Genomic DNA, 23,057 nt, shown 5'->3' with positions numbered 1-23,057 from the left:
ATAAACCTAAAGGAATTGGAAAGGAGAATACTGATAAAATTGTAAATACTATTGTAAAGCTAAATAATTGGAAAATCCTAATTAAAATACTTTTGCAGCTAAAGCTGTTCCCAACACAAACTGCGAGTTTTCTGTGGGACGCTAAAAGAAATCGGTACCGCAATACTCCCACTACCTCCTATCAATGAGGCTAAAGGCAATCGATCATTTAGATCAACATCGTCTACCCAAACTATCACATGTCGTTTGGAAATGTTTGGAATTTGTAATATAAGAAGGTAAATTATTCAAAATATTTTGCATAAAGCATAATTAATTACCATACATTTTGTACAAATATTACTGCTTCCTCAAAAATATCGCATTGTACATTTGGCCCCATAATCCCCTAAATTTCCATCTTTTTATCACGTTCTCGGTAAAACACTGTTAAATGGATTAGGAATGATGAAATTCATTGGAAATATTCTCCACAATATAACAGTTTTACACAAAACAACTTGAAAATCTAGTCTTTCCAAGGAATTGGGGCAAAACGGGCATCATAGCTTATCCCAGAGCTGCCCCACGAGCATGAAACCATCACCAATCGATTCCTGAAAAAAAATCCTTTCGAATGAGCTATAAAACTTATTTTTAATCATTCTATTGTGAAAGTTATCAATTTTTTCCACCTTTGGGTTCGGATTTCCCAATGTGGAATGTGCAAGGGGCGCGACGTTCTCAAACGACCGGTTACGGAACATGAGTCCGTTGCTCGATAAATACTTCTTATTCTTCTTTCTGGCGTTACATCCCCACTGGGACAGAGCCTGCTTCTCAGCTTAGTGTTCTTATGAGCACTTCCACAGTTATTAACTGAAAGCTTAGTATGCCAATGACCATTTTTGCATGTGTATATCGTGTGGCAGGTACGAAGATACTCTATGCCCTGGGAAGTCGAGAAAATTTCCAACCCGAAAAGATCCTCAACCGGTGGGATTCGAACCCACGACCCTCAGCTTGGTCATGCTGAATAGCTGCGCGTTTACCGCTACGGCTATCGGGGCCCCGATAAATACTTGTTTTTAACTAATTATGAATTGTGGTTTTCACTACCTAAACATAATGCGCTCTCGGGCTAGGCATTGGATATCAATAGAAAGTGTTGTGTTTGGATGGGCATCTGATTCTTCTGAAAGAGGTGCACTTTGCGAAAAAGGACCACGTGGTCTGTTGAGCTGAAATCGAATTCAGGTTGACTTCTGCGTCCATGAGTCCTCTCGTGGTGTAGGGGTAACGCGCCCTAACTAGAGATCAGGGAGTCGTGAATTCGATTCTCACCGAGAAGACGTGTTTAGCTTTTCGGTAGTTGTTAAATACGTAGACTGACACTGACAAGTACTGTTTTATTGCATTAGGTAATTTAAAAATTTTCGAGAACAGAAAAAAATTGCGCACTACATAAACGACCATTTCTAATAGGAACAGTAAATTCTATGAAGGTGCTAATGTTGCTTTGCGCGTTTTGCTAGCATTTTTAGCAACTAAATATTTTACCTTGTATTTTACCTTATTTCTCTGACTTGTGGTATGATTTTTAACATCATGTATGAATGCAGGAAGACTAGGAAACACACTCGGGGTTGCCGAAAAGTATTGCAGTTTTATGGTCTCAAAGTAAACTTTCACTCCATTAAGCTTTTAATTACCTTCTTCTTCTTCTTTCTGGCGTTCCGTCCCCACTGGGACAAAGCCTGCTTCTCAGCTTAGTGTTCTTATGAGCACTTCCACAGTTATTCACTGAGAGCTTACTATGCCAATGACCATTTTTGCATGCGTATATCGTGTGGCAGGTACGAAGATACTCTATGCCCTGGGAAGTCGAGAAAATTTCCAACCCGAAAAGATCCTCGACCGGTGGGATTCGAACCCACGACCCTCAGCTTGATCATGCTGCGCGTTTATAGCTACGGCTATCTGGGCCCCTGCAAACGAAAAATGACAACGTTAGGAAAGACAACTATTGATTAATAACTTTACGGAGACGAATGCCCTCCTGTCAGGGCAAAGTCTCCTAAAGCAAACCAAAGAAAATAAAAACTGTGCACGTATTAGCAGAACCACTAAGCGGGCTTTATCCCAGTGGGGCCGTGAAGCCACGAAGAAAAATAATGTATTAAATATAGTCAATAAATGTATGTTGTTTAAACGCATGTTTGGATAATTCGTAAACATTCACGCAGGTACATTGTTTGTAATCTCCAAAACAAATAAAATGTCAATTTTGACAAACATGTTTAACATATGAAGGCCTACAAACATGTTTGTTGAAATCAATCCCAAAAGTTTGTTAATTCAACAACAAAACTATCAACATATAACGAATGGATGTTAGTTAGGCATTCTAAAAAATATGTACAAGCACTTTTAAGTTCCCTTCTATACATTTCCAGGCCATATTTTCGAGCATCATTCATCGCGTAAGCTCTATCCTATCTTCGTGGACACGAATTCTAATTATATTACAATCAACAGTAAATTCAAATGATGCAAAAAAGACAGTTGTCGGGTTGCTGTATAGATGGCGATAAGATCACATTTTCAGTCTACTACTGAATGTTAGCATTACACATGAAACTAGCTGTAAATACATATAAACGAATTCAAAACAGATCCATTCTCGCACTGTACATGAGGAATATGCTTTTCTTAGCTTACCTTACGCTTATGTTTACATCGGTTATAAATGTCAGTATTGTGTATAACTTTTGTCGCAGCTGATCGAACGACAATATTAGTCACTGCCGACACGCAGTTATTTCGAATTTTTGTAAACATTGAAATCAGTGGATTAAGTTTTGCGGCTCTAGAAGTTTTGTGTGGTTTGGATGATAAATTTTGCTGTGAGTACATTAGAAATAATGATCATTCTATCCGATGCTTAAAACATCTCATGCCTTCCTAATCAGTAAACGATAATTCGATTAGTCAGAATAAAAAACATCTAGAATATTCAGTACCTTATCAATAAGGTTCATCTATAGGCGTCTTTTGGAGGAACCGTGAACTTTGTAAACATTGATTTATGCGGTTTTCTGCATCAAAATCAGTATTAGTGGCATTGATCATTTTTTAGAAAAAAAAAAAACAAGTTTTATGCCACAGAAAAGTAATATGTTTCTAACAATATATGATAATGAAGCTATCAAACAATTTATTTATTTATTTATTTATTTATTTCGTCAAGCATAGGTAGACTACATACAATAATTACAATACTTTCTTACATGCTATGGATTACTTCTATTGTTCTTTAGTCGTGTTTTAAGCTGCTCTTTGGACATAGTAATGCCAATGAATTCGCAATGTACATTATTCTGACGCATCATACGGTTTATTGGTCCGTTCTGAGCATAATGCGTTCTGCATGATTTTTCTGAAAATAATTTTCTTGTTCTTAAATGCCGAGAGGGTGTGTAGAAGTTTAGTTGAGAAAGAAGTGCAGCAGAGTCTACACGGTTCGAAATAATGTTGTTTATAAAGAGAATCATTGCGAATTCCCGGCGTTGCTTAAGTGTTTCCAAGTTGATGAGCATGCAGCGTGCTTCATACGACGGAAGTGGCAGTACAGTCCAATTCAATTTCCGAACGGCGTATAAAAGGAATTGCTTCTGTACTGATTCTATGCGTTCTTCGTGTACGACATGGTACGGGTGCCATACTAGGTGACAGTATTCCAGAATTGGTCTTACATATGTAGTATACAATAGTTTAATAGTATATGGGTCTTGAAAATTGTTACTGAACCTCTTAATGAAGCCAAGCATGCTGTTTGCTTTGTTTATTATGGAATAGGGTGATATTCAAAACTGAAAAGGCAATAGATGGCTCTTTTTCAGTGGTAGTAAAAACGAAACCCTGAAGCAAAAAAAGCACCACGGAAGATGAACTAAACACAAAAAGTTATGTATTCACTTTACACTTGACTTCTTATCACTACTTTTTTGATCCAGTTTCCTAATTGCAAGTAATTTACGTTTTTCATTATTTTCTATACGTTTTGACAGTTCTCCGACTACCATTCTTCCATGCACTTGTGTTGAAAGTTTGAGAAATTAGAGAATCCAGCGTAGCGCGATCAGTGGAAGGTATACAAACAACAGTGTCGTCGCTCGGCGGCCAGTGAAAGAAGCTGAATGTTCGAAAGGTTGTTGCCTGTACTTTTTGCCGCTGGCGCCAACTGTTAGCGTTTAAGAACGAAATAAACAGTCGTTACCCTATTATAATGTTCTACAAAAGTGAGTTTAGAGTCTATGATTACGCCCAAATCCCGAGTGCTTCGTAAAGCCCAAGCAGGACAGTTCGGTTTTGCGTCGTCCGATAGATTTGGCTCACGGTTTCGCGCATGTTTTCGTCGCCGGAGATTTTTTTTACTGTTTTGGAGTGTCTTGCTGGGTAGTGCTTCGTAAAGCCCAAGCAGGACAGTTCGGTTTTGCGTCGTCCGATAGATTTGGCTCACGGTTTCGCGCATGTTTTCGTCGCCGGAGATTATTCCGATAGATTTAGCTCACATTTAGCTGGAGATATTTTTTGTTTTTTTTTCCTGTTTTGGAGCGTCTTGCTGGGTAGTGCTTCGTGAAGCCCAAGCAGGACAGTTTTTACATTCAGAAATGGAATAGTGAAAAGTGAAAAAGGAAAAAGTGATTTTTGTTTGATTTGTGTCCTCAGTACTGTTGGTTTTTGGCTGCCCTAAGTTCACCGAACCATCCGGAAGTGACAGGCAGCACATAAATTTAGAGAATCAATCCGGTGAGTTTGTTCCAGTATGATACTTTTTCTTTTGTGAGCCTTCCGGATCGTTTTTGTCCGCGTCGTGGAACTTCTGTTATTTTCGGAGTTTGATAATTATGTTCAGATTGCGCATTCTGTCCGGACGGGTGTTACGTAACTAACAATCGGTTGTGGATGCTTTTTAACCGTTCGATGACCCTGGAGGGATCGATTCTGCTTTTCGTATAATTTCGAGCAGAAAAACCGACTGTGTTATCCTAGGGTGTTTAGTTCGAACGCGCTTCCTTTCGTTTTTCGATTACCTAAAAATACAGTACCACCCAGTACAGTTTTTCAATGGGAACAGTACAGTTTTTCAATAGGCGTGATTTTTTTTTACGCGTATCGTTATTTTATACAATCCGATGACCCTGGAGGGATCGGTTTTGCTTTTTACTGGTTATTGAGCAAAAATATTACTGCACAATCGACAAGCATTTTGCGATATACTATTTATACTATAAATAAGCTATTGTTTTCTCTTTTGATTGCCGGCTTTCAAAAGATTAATTTGAAAACGCTTAAACAACAAATATTTATGGTCTATCGCCAGCTTTCTAGGTGAATCCTGACAATATACCTTCCCCAACCTTCAACTCCGTAGCACTTATGAGAGTGTCGCTGAGTCGGTGGCCTCTCATTAAGTAAGTGCTACATCAACATTTCCTTCCCCTATCCCAAGTTACGGTAAAGATGGGCGTGGCCGGGAATAGCGATATTCATGCTTTTAGTATTCTTGTTTATGATTTGAACAAGGTATACTCCTCTGCCTTGTTCTTGAAAGTAGTCAGGATGAGATTATTAAAAAGAAACATGAATGTTGCTAGTATCCAATCTACGAAGTATACCGTAACTACGCTAACGCTAACGCTAACGCTATGATTACGCCCAAATCCCTTACAATTTTACACTTCTGCACTACTTGATTTCCTAAAAATACTTCAATTGGAGGTGTTACATATTTTCGACTAAATGCTATTGAATTACATTTTTTGATATTGAGCTGGAGTAGACTTTATTTGCACCAAGTGAAGAATAAGTTAATGTCATTCTGGAATTCTTCTGCTTCGCTAGAATTACTTACTTCCATGAAGAGCTTCATGTCGTCTGCATATATAAGAAATTTTATTTTTCTAAGTAAAAAGGAAATGTCGTTTACATACAAAATAAAAAGAAGTGGGCCTAAATGAGAACCTTGGGGTACTCCAGAGGTTACAGAAATGGGTGCAGATAATTTATTTTGAAAGCGCACTATTTGTTTCCGATGTGATAGATATGACTGGATCCAACTCAAGAGTCCTGGCTCCATTCCTATTTTTTGCAATTTGAAGATTAATAATGGTATGTCGATTCGGTCAAATGCCTTACTGAAGTCAGTGTAGAGGGTTTCTACGTGCTTGCCATTGTCCATTGCGTTGAGAATGAAAGAGACAAATTCTAGCAAATTGGAAGATGTTGAGCGGCCTTTAAAAAAGCCATGCTGCCTACAAGTAATTTGGTTTTTTACTTGCTGAAAAATTTTGTCGTTTACGAGAGATTCGAAGAGTTTGGGAATACAGGAGATAATGGCAATTCCGCGATAGTTCCGTATGTCAGATTTTGTACCTGATTTGAATACAGGCACCAAATATGAGGATTTCCAAGCTTCTGGGAATTTTCCATTTTTAAGAGACATGTTGAAAAGGCGTTCTAAGGGGAGGGTAAGTTCTTCTGAGAGATTTTTGAAGAACACGGGTGCAATCCCATCCGGTCCTGCTCCTTTAGTTGCGTCCAGGTTTTTTAGTGCAGATAAGATTTCTTGTTGTGATTGTTTTTCAATAGATATACTATTAGAAATTTCTGGGTAAAAGGAAAAGAAATTGCGGTCGCGGTCTTCTTCAGAGTAGGTGGTATACACTTCTTGGAAGAAATCTGCGAAAAGGTTGCAGATATCGGAAGAGTTTTCACCTACGTTTCCGTCGAAATGCATTCGCGAAGGGAAATTGCTACTTTTTAATTTTGTGTTAACATAATTAAAACAATTTTTAGGACATGATTTGACTTCGGATTCGACTTTACGATTATATTCTTCATGTGCGGAGTTAATGGCTGAGTTGAGTTGGTTACATATGTCATGATAATTTTGTAAGTTCGTGGCAGTATTTTCTTTTTTGTATTATTTATGCGCTTTCTGTTTCTTGTTCTTTAGGTTTTTCAGTTGTGGGCTAAACCACACCGGTAACTTGTTATTTTGTATACGTCTTTTTCTTCTTGTTGGCACAGTTTCATTAATTATTTGTTGAATAATTGAATGGAACTTGTCTACTTCGGTGTCGACATTTCCTTTAATACTTATAATATGTTTCCAATTAATTATACATAGTCTACGTTTGGCTTCTTTGTAATTTGCTTTATTGTATTCCGGCATTTCCTCCTACTCCCAGTCGCTGGGGAGAGAAGTTTTGTGTATGAAGATTGAGTATTCAATTGCTGTGTGAAATACTTCATTTTTCCATAGAGGTGATAATGATGTATACACACAGAAATCTTCAGTGCAATTTGTAAATAAGAGGTCCAAGTAAGAATTTTGCTGGTTTTTTACGTGATTAATTTGATTTAGGCCAAAATATGATGTTTTGTCGAATAAAAATTGTAAAGTACTGTCTTCGCCTACGACTGGGAGTAAAAGTGATTCACTTTCATTGTCTGCAATGAAGTCGGCATTGCGTTGGTTAAAGTCGCCATAAATATGCAGTTTTACTTCAGGTTCCATATTTGAAATAATAGTTTCGACAATTTTGAAAAATAATTCAAAAGAATGTTTGTTAGCGTGTTCAGGTGGAAAATACACGGATGAAAAAATATGCGTTTTTCCATTAATTAGAGCTTTAGCCCAAACATTTTCGAATTCTTTGTGCATATAAAAATTATTTAGCCCTTCAAAACTCAATTCCCAAATCAATAATTTACTCTTAGGGTAAATTATGTATTTTGGACAGGCTAAGGATTTGTCTGGAAACGGCGATCGATTAACTGCCTTAGATACTAATATTTGATTACGTTATGATACTTATATGCTTAATGTATCATTGTTTTCTGAGTTTCTGGAGAGAAAAAGCTTACAAGCTGTAGCAATAGGTGCCAAAATAGCGTTTTTTAATTGCCTGTCTGTTATACATTTCGGACATCAAATATACATTTTGGACACCCTCATGTGAATTTGAATAATTTGGACAGGGGCGTTATCTCACTATCTATTCAAAGGTTTCTTAAAAGGACGATCGTATTATAATGTTTGAAGAGTTTACATGTGACTTATGCATTTTTCCGCTTATTGGATGTGTATATTAGTGATAATCAATAATTTCATTAAATGGAAGCAAATATCATCAGATCCACGAAATACGCCTGCAGTTATACATGCATGTGACATTCCAGTGCGTTTCAACAGATGGCCAAATTATATCAACTGAACAAAAACCGTAATCTATTTTGGACACCACCTGATTTATGCCTTATATACTAATGTTAAGATTTTAGATGAACTTAGCTTCAATTTTAGACATATTTTATCATATTGCCGCCTTCAAACTTTTAATGAATGCCTATTCTGAGCGCTATTATTGCGTTTAAAGTATGTTCTTGAAACGTACATCCTCTTGCATTCGTAGGTTTCACAGGTGTTCTTTTGATACAATTTACAGTTTTGATATTTTTGGAGCCAATTTCCAATTCTTATGAAATTGGCCATCATTATTAAGTAGCATAGTGTATTAATAATGCAATGCATGATTTTTCGTACATAAATTCCTCATCATCTCATTGTAAATGAGCATAGAAAAAGCAGCCTGTCCAAATTATATGCATGTTCAAGTTATATACGTTACCCTATCTATTGGAAATCATGTTATGATTTTGAAAGCTCTAAGAAATTAGATGATGCCTATTTGTATTCTTCTCCAATTTAAGTTGAATATTTACTATCTTCGTTCGCTGTGCCGTTATCTGATTAGATCCGTTTTAGAATTTCCGTCGATTGTATGGCCATTTTTAGGAATCTGTTCAGCGTAATTTTGTGAGAGGAATCTGCCGAGTTGTGATCCTTCGAATTTGCCGACATATGACCATCGTTTTACATTGCTGGAACTTGGAAAAATTGCCAAGCTATGTACGAATTAAAAATTACTCGTAATGCGGCTGAATGTTCTGCTTTGCTTGAAACTTATGCAATTCTATGCTTCAAAGTGCGTAGGCTTTCTGATCTGAGATATTATTTATGAAGGTTTTATTAGAGATGCTTTAAATTCTAACAGTTTTAATGATGCATTGAAAAGAGCTAAACTGTCTTTTCAGTAAAAACCACTTTAAAGGGTGGTAGGTCATTTGGCATAAAGTCGTTTGGCATAAAGCCGTTTGGCATAAAGTCGTTTGGCATAATAGTCGTTTGGCATAATGAGTCTGAAAACAAGAATTTCTTAAGATGGCATTCGTTTTACGTTTCTATTGAATCTTTCTGATGGCATCAGGCTTGTCAGGCTTTGGAGTCAATTGAAACAAAATGACACTTTATTCAACAATCATATGCTCTTGAATAAACTAAAGCATATTAGGAAAGTTATTGCTAATAGTATTTTATTATTTATCCAGAAATTACCCTTCTTTCAAATATTAATGCTTCATATGAGTTTCGCTATTGGAATATTTTTCGGAGATAAAGATTTCGCCATCATCGATTGTTAGTCCTCAAACGGTTATTTGTTTACAAACATTGAGCTGTCAGTGGGAACCACTTCCCAGTGGGAACCAGAGATGTTTGCTCGTTATTTTTCAATGGGGTTGTATGGGCGGTGTCAGGAGGCTGCTAAAGACTATTACCTATAGCTTCTATTTAAATTGCACCGCTTTTCGGGGAAACCGGTCATTCGGGGAACTGGCATTCGGGGAACCGATGATTCGGAACGCTTTTTTTTATGTCTTTTCGTTGTATTATGCCACGATTATTTTTGGCATCTTCTTCTATATTTAATCACAAATGTTGCCTTCTTTTGAAAATAGTCTGTTCTTTATATATAAACTGTTTTAAATTTTTATTATTTAGTAAAGCTAAATGTTAACCTATTTTTATATTTCGTTGTATTATCAATTCTTGCAAGACGTGCTGTAAGAATGATATTTTTTTAGAACCTGCCAATATTGAACATATTTTTTTTCTTGCAAATACATGATCTCCTTTCCCTTCTTTCGATAATTGACGGTGTTTTTGACTTACACGTCCAAGATTAAAATTTATATTGAGTCGTTCAAAAGTTTTGCCACACATATTTTTTTTTAAATGTGTTGTTCATTTGAGTTATGCTGTGGGAACATTTTTTGCGTTAGAGCCTCAAACATTTTGAACGAAAAATTATCTGCTCTCGTATAGAGGCTATTTTTGCATTATGCTCTAATAAAAGGTCTTTGGATTAGAGCTTTAAATATTTTGCAAATGAATTTTCTCTTATTTTATCAAGTAATTTTCATCAAGTTTTCACGTCAAAACTGGGAAAAAGCTTGATCTGCATCGAAATATTCTATGAGCGAAATATTCTACTGCGAACTTCCTTTGCCAATTAATATTTTCAAATATGTAGATCGCAACAAGCTCAAAGATATTCTATGTTCTGAGATGTAGAAAAAAAATATCATTCCGAAAAGATCTTCCACCAGACCCGTTACGAGTTTTATTTAGTTATGCTCTCTAATATCACAACATTTTTTTTACATTCATAGCTTGGAAAATCTCTGAACAAACACCATGCTTATTGCAAACCTTCCAAATTTTTTTGCTATGGGCTCGGTGGTGTTGATCTCGGTAAAAGATTAAAAAATGCCGATATTCATTCTAAGTCAATCATTTTGCCAAACGACCATTATGCCAAATGACCATTATGCCAAACGGCCATTATGCCAAACAACCATTATGCCAAACGACTTTATGCCAAACGGCTTTATGCCAAACGACCTTATGCCAAACGACTTTATGCCAAACGGGGTACAATCACTTTAAAATGCTTTGTTGATACCGTTGATACCCAAAAACCTCATCTTGCTTGTCTAACAAAGACGTCGATAAAACTCCTAAGACTGCACTAAGTCATGTTAAAGTGCTCTTAAATCTTAACTGCCTGGTGTATGTTTTTAGAATGCAGTCCGATTGTGGTAACCAATATTATTATGTCGATAATGTAGAGAATGATAAGTTAATCAGTTTCGGGTTTATAATTACAATATTTTTTTTTAATACAATATGCGTTGTTGTAAATCAAAAATTTTGTGTCATTTCATCAGTAAATTTTCTTTGTCATGAATTTCACGCGTTTTTAAGGAAATTTACTTTACCGCAAACAAATATTATTTCATTTAATTATTATGAGTCGGTAGACATTATGATGTTTTCAATATGATAAACAAGGGTTATGGCTTATAAACAACTTATTGGCTAATGTTAGCTCGATAATTTGCTCTTCATTGGTTTTATTTCGTGTTTTTGGAGATCGCAAAAGATTAAATATCGCTAGTTGAGCTCAATAAGACTATACAACAGCTCTTATATTTTATAGTACACTACAAGGATAGCACGGTGTGCCAGAAATATTCTAACGAGGGAATCGAAAGTTATCGTGAAAGCATTTCTTCGAGAAAATCAGAAGTTACAGTGATGTGTATATTTACCATTATTTCTATGAAGTTTAAATTAGAGCTCATATACATATATGCCCTTGTTATAAAAAGTGTAAATAAAATTGTGCATAGGATTGACATTCGGCATTCAAAAGATATAGTAGTCAAGCATTTTCGCACCTTATTTGAGAAAACTTTATCGGAAAACAACGTAGCTAGAGTACTTTGAAGTTTTGGACCTGTCTGTAAGATATATTTTTCAATAGTCTAAAATAGTGTTCGCAACACGCATTTTATCATTGCGATACAAAATAACTTAACAAATTTGTATTAAACTTTTATCTTTCATTGAAGAATGACAGTGCTTCGGTAGGGGGATTAGGGGCATAATGGACACGTTAAGCAAATGTTCGGTTTAAGACCATAAAATGGCAATATTTTTATTTCACCCTCGGCTAGTTTTCAAGTTTGATGTTAGTACGATGTGCTACATTCATTCATTGTGATAAAAATCATATCATATGTCAGAAAAGCGAGATAGAAAATTTGGTCGAAAACAAGGCTGGTAAAAAGGCATCGGGGCGAAATGAACACTTGCATGAAATTTAGTGATTTTAATATATTTAATGTCAGTCAATCGTTCCGATATGTAAAAGGGCTCTCCCTCAATCATAATAACTAAAAAGAACCTTTCTGGGTTTGCTACTTTGCTCAAAAATTAGATTTTTCCACGGCCTTGCTTATATGCCAATTTGAAACTAAGAAAAACTTTAAGTAACATTTTGAAGGACAATTGAAGCAAAAAATAAACTTTAATACCGTCTAACATTTCAAATGGAATATAGATTTCATGCAGTGTATTAACTTTCGATGAAGTATGCATATTCTTAGATATTAAGGGGGTGTCCATTTCGCCCCGTATGTTCATTATGCCCCTAATTCCCCTACATCACAAGCAAATGGCTTAGTTTTTGAAAATTTTGTTTCGTTTTTGCTGGACAGTGTTTCGTAAAGGCCCAAATAAGCGTATTGGTAAACCAGAACAATTTGAAAGTGGCTCCTTGTCGCTCAGTCGAGGAAGGATTATTAACTGATTAGATCGTTTTATGCGACTATTCTAAATGGGATAAATATGATGGTTCTCATTTTATTCGTGACAACGAAAGGGGATACGTTTATATATTTGTTTAATAAATAGTCAGTAGTCAATTATTTTCGAAATAAACCTTGTGTCATGTTTTGCAAAATATTTAAATGCCGCAAGCATCATATTTGGTTTATTTTTTCAAAATAACACAAGATCCTTGAATTGTTCGATACTGTGTCGACTTTTTTTTGGATAGTGGTAGATATTTTTTGGATTGATGCATGATTCGCATCATGCAAATTCTTTGAATGGTTCGTCATCAAAGGTGTCGTCATATTGAGTCTTCAGTCAAGTTTTGTACATATAAAAGGATTACTTGCTATTTCATTTAAGTTATTTTGTTATTGACTTTATTGCGTTTGGAGGGAAATGTAACCAGTGAGAATTATGCGATAATTCCTAGGATTTTTGTAATTGAGAATTGTGTTTACCTAGACAAATCCATTATAGCCCTTTCCAATTTTCCAAACTCTCAGTGATTTCTCGTGGAAGTGCAGAGGACTTCAAAGGCTTACTCGAAGATACTCAAAGGCTTACTCAAAGCGTGATCAATTACGCTGTTAAATCACATTGATTTGCATATTGAGAAGAATTTTATGGATTCAGTAATCGTAAAAACATTGGACGTGCTAATTAACAATATTCAATATTTGCTATCCAAAATTTTAAAGTAAGGACTGTTCATTTTATAAAGTGGACACCTTGTGCATGCTGTATCTTTTTAATTTATCAATGAAATTTCAATCGGTTTTCTGCACATCGTTCGACTACTATTGTACAATGTTGTGATAATAAAAATTCTCCAAAATAATTAAATTTCACTCGAATATGGAACAAAGATTAAAACGGTCGATTTGTGGAGGTTATCAAAATCAGTGATTTTTAGAAATTGGTTGGAAAATTCGACAATTTATTTTGTTTATTTTCAAAAAAGGCTTGTTCTTCGAAAGCATTATCAATCAGAAACCTGATGGAAAAAATCAAGTTATTTTTGGAGCAACAATTTTATAGATATTTGTTAAATCATTTTTGCCCTATATTTTTAAGAGAAAAATATTTAAAATTTAAAGGAAACTGATATGAGTACAATTTTTTGCTCTTTAATGAATGTTCGAATCCTCTGAGCAGAATCTCAAATAGAGAAACTTAAAAGTAGATGGAGTACCGTGTACCTTTTAATTCCGCTCCTAAATGCTTATCTTTGACAGATACGCGTATTTCGACTACCACTTGCAGTGGCAGACACTGAAGAAGACTGCAAGTGGTAGTCGAAATACGCGTATCTGTCAAAGATAAGCATTTAGGAGCGGAATTAAAAGGTACACGGTACTCCATCTACTTTTACAATTTTTTGGTTTAAAGTACGTCCTGACGGAAGTGCTAATATAGTATTAATATGAAAAATAACTTACGCTTTCAAAGAGTTACTCATTTAGTCCCCACGTCACATTTGAAGCAGAATAGAAACACAATTGCTTTATTCTTTCAAAGTACATTGACAATCTTCAAAACTGGCAACACTGCTGTAATAAAACCGATTTTATTTTCCACTTATTATCTTCATAATATCTTATTCTGAGACTACCAATTGAAATATTCGGAGAAAATCGTTTACAATTTGCTGTAGATCGATATATATGCGTACATGATTTTGAAAGTACAGGTATGTTCCGTTTTTATCACGTTCCGATTTTGTCACGCTCCGATTTTGTCACGTTCCGATTTCGTAAACAAATTATTCCGTTTTTATCAACACATAAAAATTGATTTTTTTAAACTTTCAAAATGTTTCGAATATAAACTAAATACTTATTTTGAAGCAATTGAAATGCTTTTTAACAGCCTCAAGGCCCAAACGCAATGATAGCGGAACGGCAACGGAATGCGGAACCGGTTCGCCAGCGTGAACTACAACGAGCTTGTCGATTCAGTGTTGGTTCAATTTCATTCGTTGTCAACTCAGTCGAGATGGTGTGATTCATACTGGCGAACCGGTTCCGCATTCCGTTGCCGTTCCGCTATCATTGCGTTTGGGCCTTCAGAGTTGAATTTTAGACATTTTGTTAATATTGAGCCTCTACGATACATGGTAGATGTCAAGTCTTATACCTTTCAATAAGGTTTGACTCCTTTTTATGCAATTATTCAATTGGAGTTTTCAAACTTAGCATGGTCTGTTGGATAAGATTGGCGTATCCTTCAACAATCGAGAGTTGTTCTAGCAACGTCCTAGCAGAAACTGGAATTTGTGTTTAGTTGAATACGTACTTTAGAGAGTTGTGGAGAGCGCTCCTTTTTCTTATATAACATGGCATAAAAGAATTTTCTATGTAAATTTGATAAACATATATACCCCCCTTCCCCTATGGTATGATTTTTTGTGTGAAAACAAAAAATATTTGTATGGCACTTAAGATATCTCAAATTCCCCTACCTCCCCCCATAACCGCTTACATGATTAATGGACGATCCCGTATATGTTCAGTTCTTTTTGATAAGGGTTACACTTGGGAATGAATGAACTCAAGAATGTTTGGGCAGCGGCAAGAAACATGACCGAGTTTATTTTATTCTTGATAAGACTGTCGACCTTGTCATATTTTGGACATCTCAAACTCGATAGTATTGCACAAATTATAGCAAACAGTAATTGATTAGATGCTGTTCCAAGGGGTAGGGGAAGAGGTCTAGCAAAACTAAGCAGTATATGTAGAAGATTTTGTTGACATCCCAAATTTGCTGGAATCTTGATCTTTGAACAGACCATGGACCACTTCCCCACATGGAGACTGAAAGGTTAATTAGGAGTCTTATACCAACAGCCATACGCTTATTCAAAAAAACTTTACAAAAGAGTTTCTTACCAAAAAGTTATTATTTGGTGATGCTTGTTCTAGAGTTTGTACACTTTTGTGGTTTTGATGGACTTCTATATAAATAAAAACGCAATGGTGTTTGTACGTCACGAAATGCCTTAAGAAAGGCCTGATAGACTTACACGATTATTTCACTATTGCATTGGTCAAGTGTTCTGACGTGTTTGAGTGAAGGAAACGATTTGAAAAATTCTCTGGAATAACTGAAAAAAAAAACACCTAGAAACTGATCTGTCGTTTTGTATGGGAGATTGCATGCCATTTTTCAGCAGCCTACTTGATGGCAAAACAAAGTTTGACGGGACCACTAGTATTTAATATAATTTTTACCCAACAAAAAAAATAGAACTTAAGGTCTGTTTATTGCCAGTTTATTTGTGATCTAACGTAAAGGCCCAAACGCAATGATAGTGGAACCAGGTCCGTCGCACTCGGGCTCAGATTGGGTACCACTTCTAGTACTGCATTTGGTCCCTCGGTAGTGCAAAAGGTACCCAAGTTTGACACATCGCAGTACACTTTTCACGGCATTCTAGATTACCTTATGAGCCATAAAATTTTGGGCATTTGCAAGGGACTTGAAGGTCTTTAATTTGTCTCTGGTGGAACGGCAACGGAAATCGGAACCGGTTCGCCAGCATGAATCACACCATCCTGACTGAGCTGTCAACGAACGAAAGTGAACCAAATCTGGGTCGACAAGCATGCTACAGTTCATGCTGGCATACCGGTTCCGCTTTCCGTTGCCGTTCCGCTATTTTGCGTTTGGGCCTTAAAGCTAAAAGGCGATGATGGTGCTGTTCTAGATTGGCGATTAGTGCATTCTTGTCGAAGTTGGTAGTAATTTGGTAGTAACTTTAGAAGAAAGATCACCACAATAATTTTACTGTTAAATTTGACAATTCAAAGCACAGGAAACCGTAAGTTCTTCTTCTTCTTGGAATTTACGTCCTCACTGGGACAGAGCTTGCTTCTCAGCGTAGTGTTCTTATGAGCACTTCCACAGTTATTAACTGAAAGCTTTCTTTGCCAATGTTGCCATTTCCGCATTCGTATATCGTGTGGCAGGTACAATGATACTCTATGCCCAGGGAAGTCAAGGAAATTTCCGTTACGAAAAGATCCTGGACCGAACGGGATTCGACACCAGACATCTTCAGCATGGCTTTGCTTTTTAGCCGCGGACTCTAACCACTCGGCTCAGGAAGGCTCAAGGAAACCGAATACTTAAGGCCCAAACGCAATGAAAGCGGAACGGCAACGGAAAGCGGAACCGGTCCGCCAAGATGAACTATAACATGCTAGTCGACTCAGGGTTGGTTCACTTTCATTCGTTGACAGCTCAGTCGAGATGATGTGATTCATGCTGGCGAACCGGTTCCGCATTCCGTTGCCGTTCCGCTATCATTGCGTTTGGGCCTTTACATTTCAATTTGCAAAATTTTCACATCATAACTCCACATTTAATCATCAATCGGATGTGACCATAAAGAAGAAGAAGAATAAGAAGTAGAAGGATGAGAATGAACAGTAGAAAAAGAAGTTGTTTCTTGTTTGATATTTCTAAAAAACGAACAATAATCAGCTCACCCCACTTCCTTGTAGTCATTTTTACAAATATGGCGTACCTTGCGATGCAAAGGACATTTATGTGATTATCGTTTAAATATTCTATATTACATTTATTGAAATTCTAACCAAGAAAACTGAAACTTTTTATGATCATATTGATTGATAGAAATCTGCAATTAACTTTCATTGCGAACCTACAAAAATGATCAATTTAAATGCTCCTCGCAGTTCCTTAACATCAATACTGTGCATTTATATGATGAAATGTGTATTATCCTGACGCAACCGCAATTTTAATTTCAAATTTGTAAAATATTTGTCTAAGAAAATTATTCCGTTTTTGTCACGGTTCCGTTTTTGTCAACTGAAAATCGCCGATCGTGTTGATAAAAACGGAACATACCTGTATGAGATTTTTTAGTGAAACTACTATAAAGAGTAAAATTCATACCTAAGACTGTGGTTTAAACTCACGATTTAGCTCTCGTTTATACAAATATAGTTTCTTTAGTAATCCAAACTAGTTTTGAACACGCGATTTACTTTTCTCTTTTGCTTGGAGTGAAAAGATGGTGTATCAGCAAATTTGGCCAGAAATGGGTAAATCACTAAAGTTACCTAATGTCAAAGAAAGGTGAAATATAATTTATTTTTTAAAGCAATTAGCTATAGTAGAATAGTAAAGGATACAAGCACACAATTTGTGCATAAAAATTAGGGTTTTTGTTTTTCGAAAAATAATGTTAAACTTTGACTAACAGCTTTTCTTAGGAGTTTTTCGAAAAACAATTTAGCTCTTCAACCAAAAGCATTTTCTAGGATCGTATAGTTTTATAGCATTGTAGAATAATAGTTGAATGATGCACAGAAAACCGATTACGATTATATCAATAAATAAAAAAGATATAGCATAAACAAAGTGTCCACTTTATAAAATGAACAGTCCTTACTTTAGTTATGTTGCCTTAAGATTCTCTAACTGCACAGATACTTGACTACTCTATCTTTTGTATGCTGAGTGTCAGTTCTATGGACATTTTTAATTCTAAATTATGTACATTGCTATAACAAAGCCAAATAAATATATAATTTAAACTTCATAGAAATAATGGTAGATATACAAATCACTGTTACTTCTGATTTTTTTGAAGAAATGATTTCAAATTCACAGATAAGATGCTCGGATATCACATGTTTTGAATGCTTAATGCAAAGTTGATGGTATTTGGTTGGTTTACAAATTAATAATGATGCACTGTTGGGTAATATTTTGAAGCATGTATCCCTTCAAAAATAGCTCAAAACCTTCAAATCACGATAACTTCCGATTCCCTCGTTAGAATATTCTCAAATTCACGAAGAAGATGCTTGAATATCAAATCTTTCGAATTATAGGCGCCAAATTCTTGGACATTTGTTTGCGTTGATAACGGTTTCTGGCACACCGTGGTAGATGTATTCATACGATACAAAACTCAAAAGTTTGGAAGCGATTTGCTGGTATAGTCAACCTGTAATATGGGAATTTTCGGGTTTAACGGAGTTTTATCAAATGTTTATTGAAGGTGTTAAGACTTATGAGTAGTAAGTGGAAAAAAAAACTAATAATGTTACTTGGGATTGACGTTTATGTTTAGTGTTGGTAATTAAGTGTTTTTATGTTTTCCATTAAGACCGTAGTAATTATCAAAAAACATACGTTAAATAGACAACTTGTGCACTTTTGAAGTGAGCTAGAAAGAGAAATATGAAATGTAAATCAGGTACTGAATTAATCACATCCAATGAATTGTTCTACTGATTAACAATTATCATTTTTCTAAGCAATCTCAATTTAGTATGAAAACCAGGGCTGCCCAACGTGCGCCCTTGGACCACATCCGGCCCGTGACTTTATTTTATGCGGCTCATGGTGAGTTTGAAAACTGAATTTTCAAAATATTATATGATTCGTTCAAGCGTTACCCCCTCCCTCTTCAGATTAAATTCTGGGCCAGTCAGCGAAGATACCCGGTATTGGAAGTTAAGGATATTCGACCTCAGTCGCAATAAAATTTTGGAAAACTAAAAAGGCATAGATGTCTTAATTTCGTCTTTGCTTATTGGGTGCAATGACATTTGGCAACTTTTTCATAATATATGATTGAGTCTAGATTGAGTGGTGTTTGGATGGACATTTTTCAGGCTAAGTGGAATTTAAATTACTCATGTGAATGTTATAAATGCTTTGCATGGGCAATGGATTATTATTCTTAGAGTGAAAATATTTGAGGGTGTACATATTTAAAAAAAATCGCGACGGAATTGAACCCGCAACTCTCTATTTGATAGATGGGCGCTTCAACCTACACGATGTATTTGTGTGTGTCATATGTACACACATAAAATTTGCCTAACATTCTGACAACACTTCTGGGATGACGAGAATACACCAGTCTACAAATCGGATTAGAGATAAGATAATGGGACAGCAAAAACAAAACCTAGACTAAATGTGAATCGTGCTTTATCAAACTATTGGAAATTGTTGAATTTGAGACGAAAATTATTGAATTAAAAACTAAAATTTTGTGGTAATCTACGGGCATTTATTAAGTAAGTTGTTGTTCATGAATTTGAAGGCTAAAGTTATAAAATACATACTCAAATGATGGTTTGTGCTTAGGTGAACTACGGCGTGGTTACGACTACTATTTTCGATAAAAACTATCTACTAAAGCTTGGCAACTGCAAGATAAAACCGTTTGTAAGTTAGCAAAAAATTTAAAGTGAGTACTCTAGATCTAAAATTATAAATGAATATACTAAAACATTAATTTAATAGGCTAGTGTTAAACCGTTTTCTGCGCAAAATTGGATCCGTTCAGCGAAATTGTTCCACGAGGCTAGCAGTGAAACTAAATTTGTAAGTCACAGATAAAAAGTAATGTAAATTCGTATGACAAATGTAATTATTGATTTCAGTTTGAGCTGCTCTAAATAGACTGCTACAGAAAATAAGTGCCGTTTCTGCATACAATCCGAACAATTCAATGTCAGATGTGTTTTCAAGGAAATATAAGACATTTAAAGCATTTTATTTGAGTAATTACCAGTGATAACAGTAGAGCGTTTTAAAAGCGGCTCCAAACAATTCGTTTAACGATGTCTATTTGAATATTTGTTTACAATTTGTCACTGATTGTCAATAGATCAATACCAGAAGGATATAGAATTGACCTTAGCGCAAAACATTTTCGCAATTGTGATCCAATTTTGTGCTTGAGGTCCGACATTTTACTGTAACGTTCAAAAGCCTAGATGTATGCAATGTAATTGTATCTTCATGTAACTCTGGTAGAAGAGAATCACAAAACAATGACATGTTTTACTGTTAGAGCAATTGGACATTAAATTGTTATCTAGTATGTGCCAAAAGGGCAAACATATCTGAATTATATCAAAATTTGCCATTATAACAACTGCCGTGTTAAATATAAATTTTGTAAAAAGAGAATAACAAAATAAAACGTTATTTTGAAGACAAATAGTTGGGATGCTAATGAAAATCGTTATTTTTTTAGATGTCTGAACAACCTATCATAGACCTAAGGCGGCATCCATAAATTACGTAACGCTCTAGGGGAAGGGGGGAGTAGGCTCAAGTGCTACGGTTCATACAAAAATTTGAAATTTTTCATACAAAAAGCGTTACGGACAGGGGGAGGGGGTCAAAAATTTCCAATTTTAGCGTTACGTAATAAATGGACGCTGCCTAATGAAAATAACGAATTTATCTACTCTCTCAACTGTTTGTATACAAAAGTTAATGAACCTTAATTATTTAACCTTCAATATATCAGCAATGGTGTGATAACACAATGTGATATTCTGTGGTACCTAAAACGGGGTAACTTTGATAGTGCGAGACCCACATCATACTAAACGAAATAACAAAGTTTCTGTTAATTAATTAAGCAAAATAAATTCAAAAGAAAAGTTAGTATGACACTTCACGTCAAAGCTATTTTCGTTGGAATCAAGTACATTTGAAGATTTATATATAAATATTGAAAATTTATAAGATTTTAGCATTTTTGCAACGCGTACAAACAATCTGTTCTACAATCACTATTTGATGAAGCCATAATGAGTTCGTCACTTATCCTTGACAGCCTAGTTGTAGTAGAACATGAGTTCGGTTTCAAATCTCTTAGCAAATACCATTTTGTTACCGACACATCGGATCCAATTAAATACACCCACATTATGGAGGCCAAGTGATAGGAGTAGGATAGTAATAGGAGCTTTACAGTGGCAACATTAAATCTGTCAGGGAAATAACAAGCAGAAGTAAATATATTGTCTTGAACTGTAAAGCCCTAGTTCCATACTTACCCCTCACTACGACCATGATGAGCGAGAATAAATACGTCTCACATCTTTACCTATACTCAATCAAATCTACGAGTGTGGCACCCCTGCCCACGATGAGAATTCCGGAAAGAAGCGAGCGAATGAGAGAGTGAGGAGAGGAGAAGGAAGAGAGAGTGAAGAAAGGAGAAGTAAGAGAGAGGAGAGGGAAAAGAGGAAGAGGAGTGAGGAGCTATTTCGGACTGGAAAGGAGATAGTGTCGAACCCTCTACAACGACGGACGGATTAAAGCAAGCTCCGAAAGAAAACCAGATAATTACCGCGTGTTCGGGTAACTCGCAAGTAAAACCCTTTTGCCAATTAAGAGCGAAGTTCGGTCGAAGTGGCCAGATTGAAGAGGCAAGTGAAATCGTCCGCGAGTGAAGACCCCTGCCAAGTTCGGATTGTGACGCAGGATATTTGCTGGATGGTGAAAGTTAGTGGTAGCCCCAGATTCACCCTAATTGCCACCACCGGAGAAGAAGCCCCGACGATAGTACAGCAAGGTCCCCAACGAGCGGAGGTCGGCGAGCCCAACTGGTAGCCACCCTAATTGCCATCACCGGTAAAGAAGTCCTGACGGTGGTACATCAAGGTCCCCAACAAGCGAAGGTCGGCGAGCCCAACGCTGGTGGTCAGCGAGTTACGCCATTGCTGCTCCACACGTCACGAAGGTAGGGTAACAAAAGTTTTGGAGGTGAGAGCGACGGTGAGGTCCGTGGGCTTGCCCCGCTTGTCGCCGCTCAACATCCTATGAGTTACCTCTTCGTCTGCGAGCGTTAGGGACGTCGACGGCAAGGCTACAACCCTGGAAGTCCTCGGCAAGGTGGAAATCGTCCGGCAACAACTATCGAACCCCGAATGAGAAGCAAGGCCCCCCCCGGGCGACCTCAGGAAGCACCATGTCCAAGGCACGAACGATCGCATGTACGCCGAATTAACTTCCAAGCCCGCAAGCTAAGGATGACCAGCAACCCGCATAGCAAGTAAATTCTCCTCTCTCTCTCTCGCCACCTGGCACCATATGCTCCTGCACGGCCGCAACGAACATCTTTCCCCTACTCAATGTAATCTTTGTTAAATAAATATGGTTAAGCTTACTTTCTTTGTGTAATGTGCCACTTATTTCTTTAGTAGACCGCCTTGGTTTCCCTAAGCAGTGGGTTTGCCTTCTCTTTCTATTGTCCACTTCGGTTCCGGTGATAAGGTAAGTGGGTCCACCCGAAGCAAGCAAGCGCCGACCCTGAGTGGGTGTAGCCGCGGGGCTAGCCGTTATTAACAATTTTGACAAACTGAGACCATTTTTGTAATCTAAGTCAGAAATTTCCATAAAGCGTTAAAAGCGTAGAGGTATCCCTATGGGGTCATGTACAAATTGCGTCACGCTCTGAGGGGGAGAGGGGGTCAAGCCAAGCGTGACAAGCCTAATAAAAAATTTGGAGGACTCATACAAAAAACGTGACAAAGGGGGGGGGGGGGGAGGTGGTCGAAAAAGTTGAAATTTAGCGTGACATAATTTGTGTACCATCCCTATAAATGTTCTGTAATTCATTCAATTTTGTTCGACTATCAAAGTAACCCTAAAACAGAAAACCGACTTTCGCTTATATGAAAAATTA

General features: G+C 36.5%; 1 protein-coding gene across 6 annotated transcripts in view; it reads left to right on the top strand.

Annotated features, from left to right (window-relative positions):
• The first annotated feature begins 2,733 nt into the window (after window positions 1-2,733).
• The window catches only part of LOC5565256 (cell growth regulator with RING finger domain protein 1), a 180,946-nt gene continuing 160,622 nt past the window's right edge, over window positions 2,734-23,057 (top strand). For all 6 annotated transcript variants that reach the window (XR_002501957.1, XM_001649559.2, XM_021852212.1 and 3 more), the window contains exon 1: window positions 2,734-2,885. The gene's annotated coding sequence lies outside the window, so the exon portion shown is untranslated. The remainder of the gene's footprint in view (window positions 2,886-23,057) is intronic.

Source organism: Aedes aegypti, chromosome 1 (assembly GCF_002204515.2).
Source record: "Aedes aegypti strain LVP_AGWG chromosome 1, AaegL5.0 Primary Assembly, whole genome shotgun sequence".
NCBI lineage: Eukaryota > Metazoa > Arthropoda > Insecta > Diptera > Culicidae > Aedes > Aedes aegypti.
The sequence above is the reverse complement of the archived record's forward strand: the minus strand, read 5'-3'. Positions and strand labels throughout refer to the sequence as shown.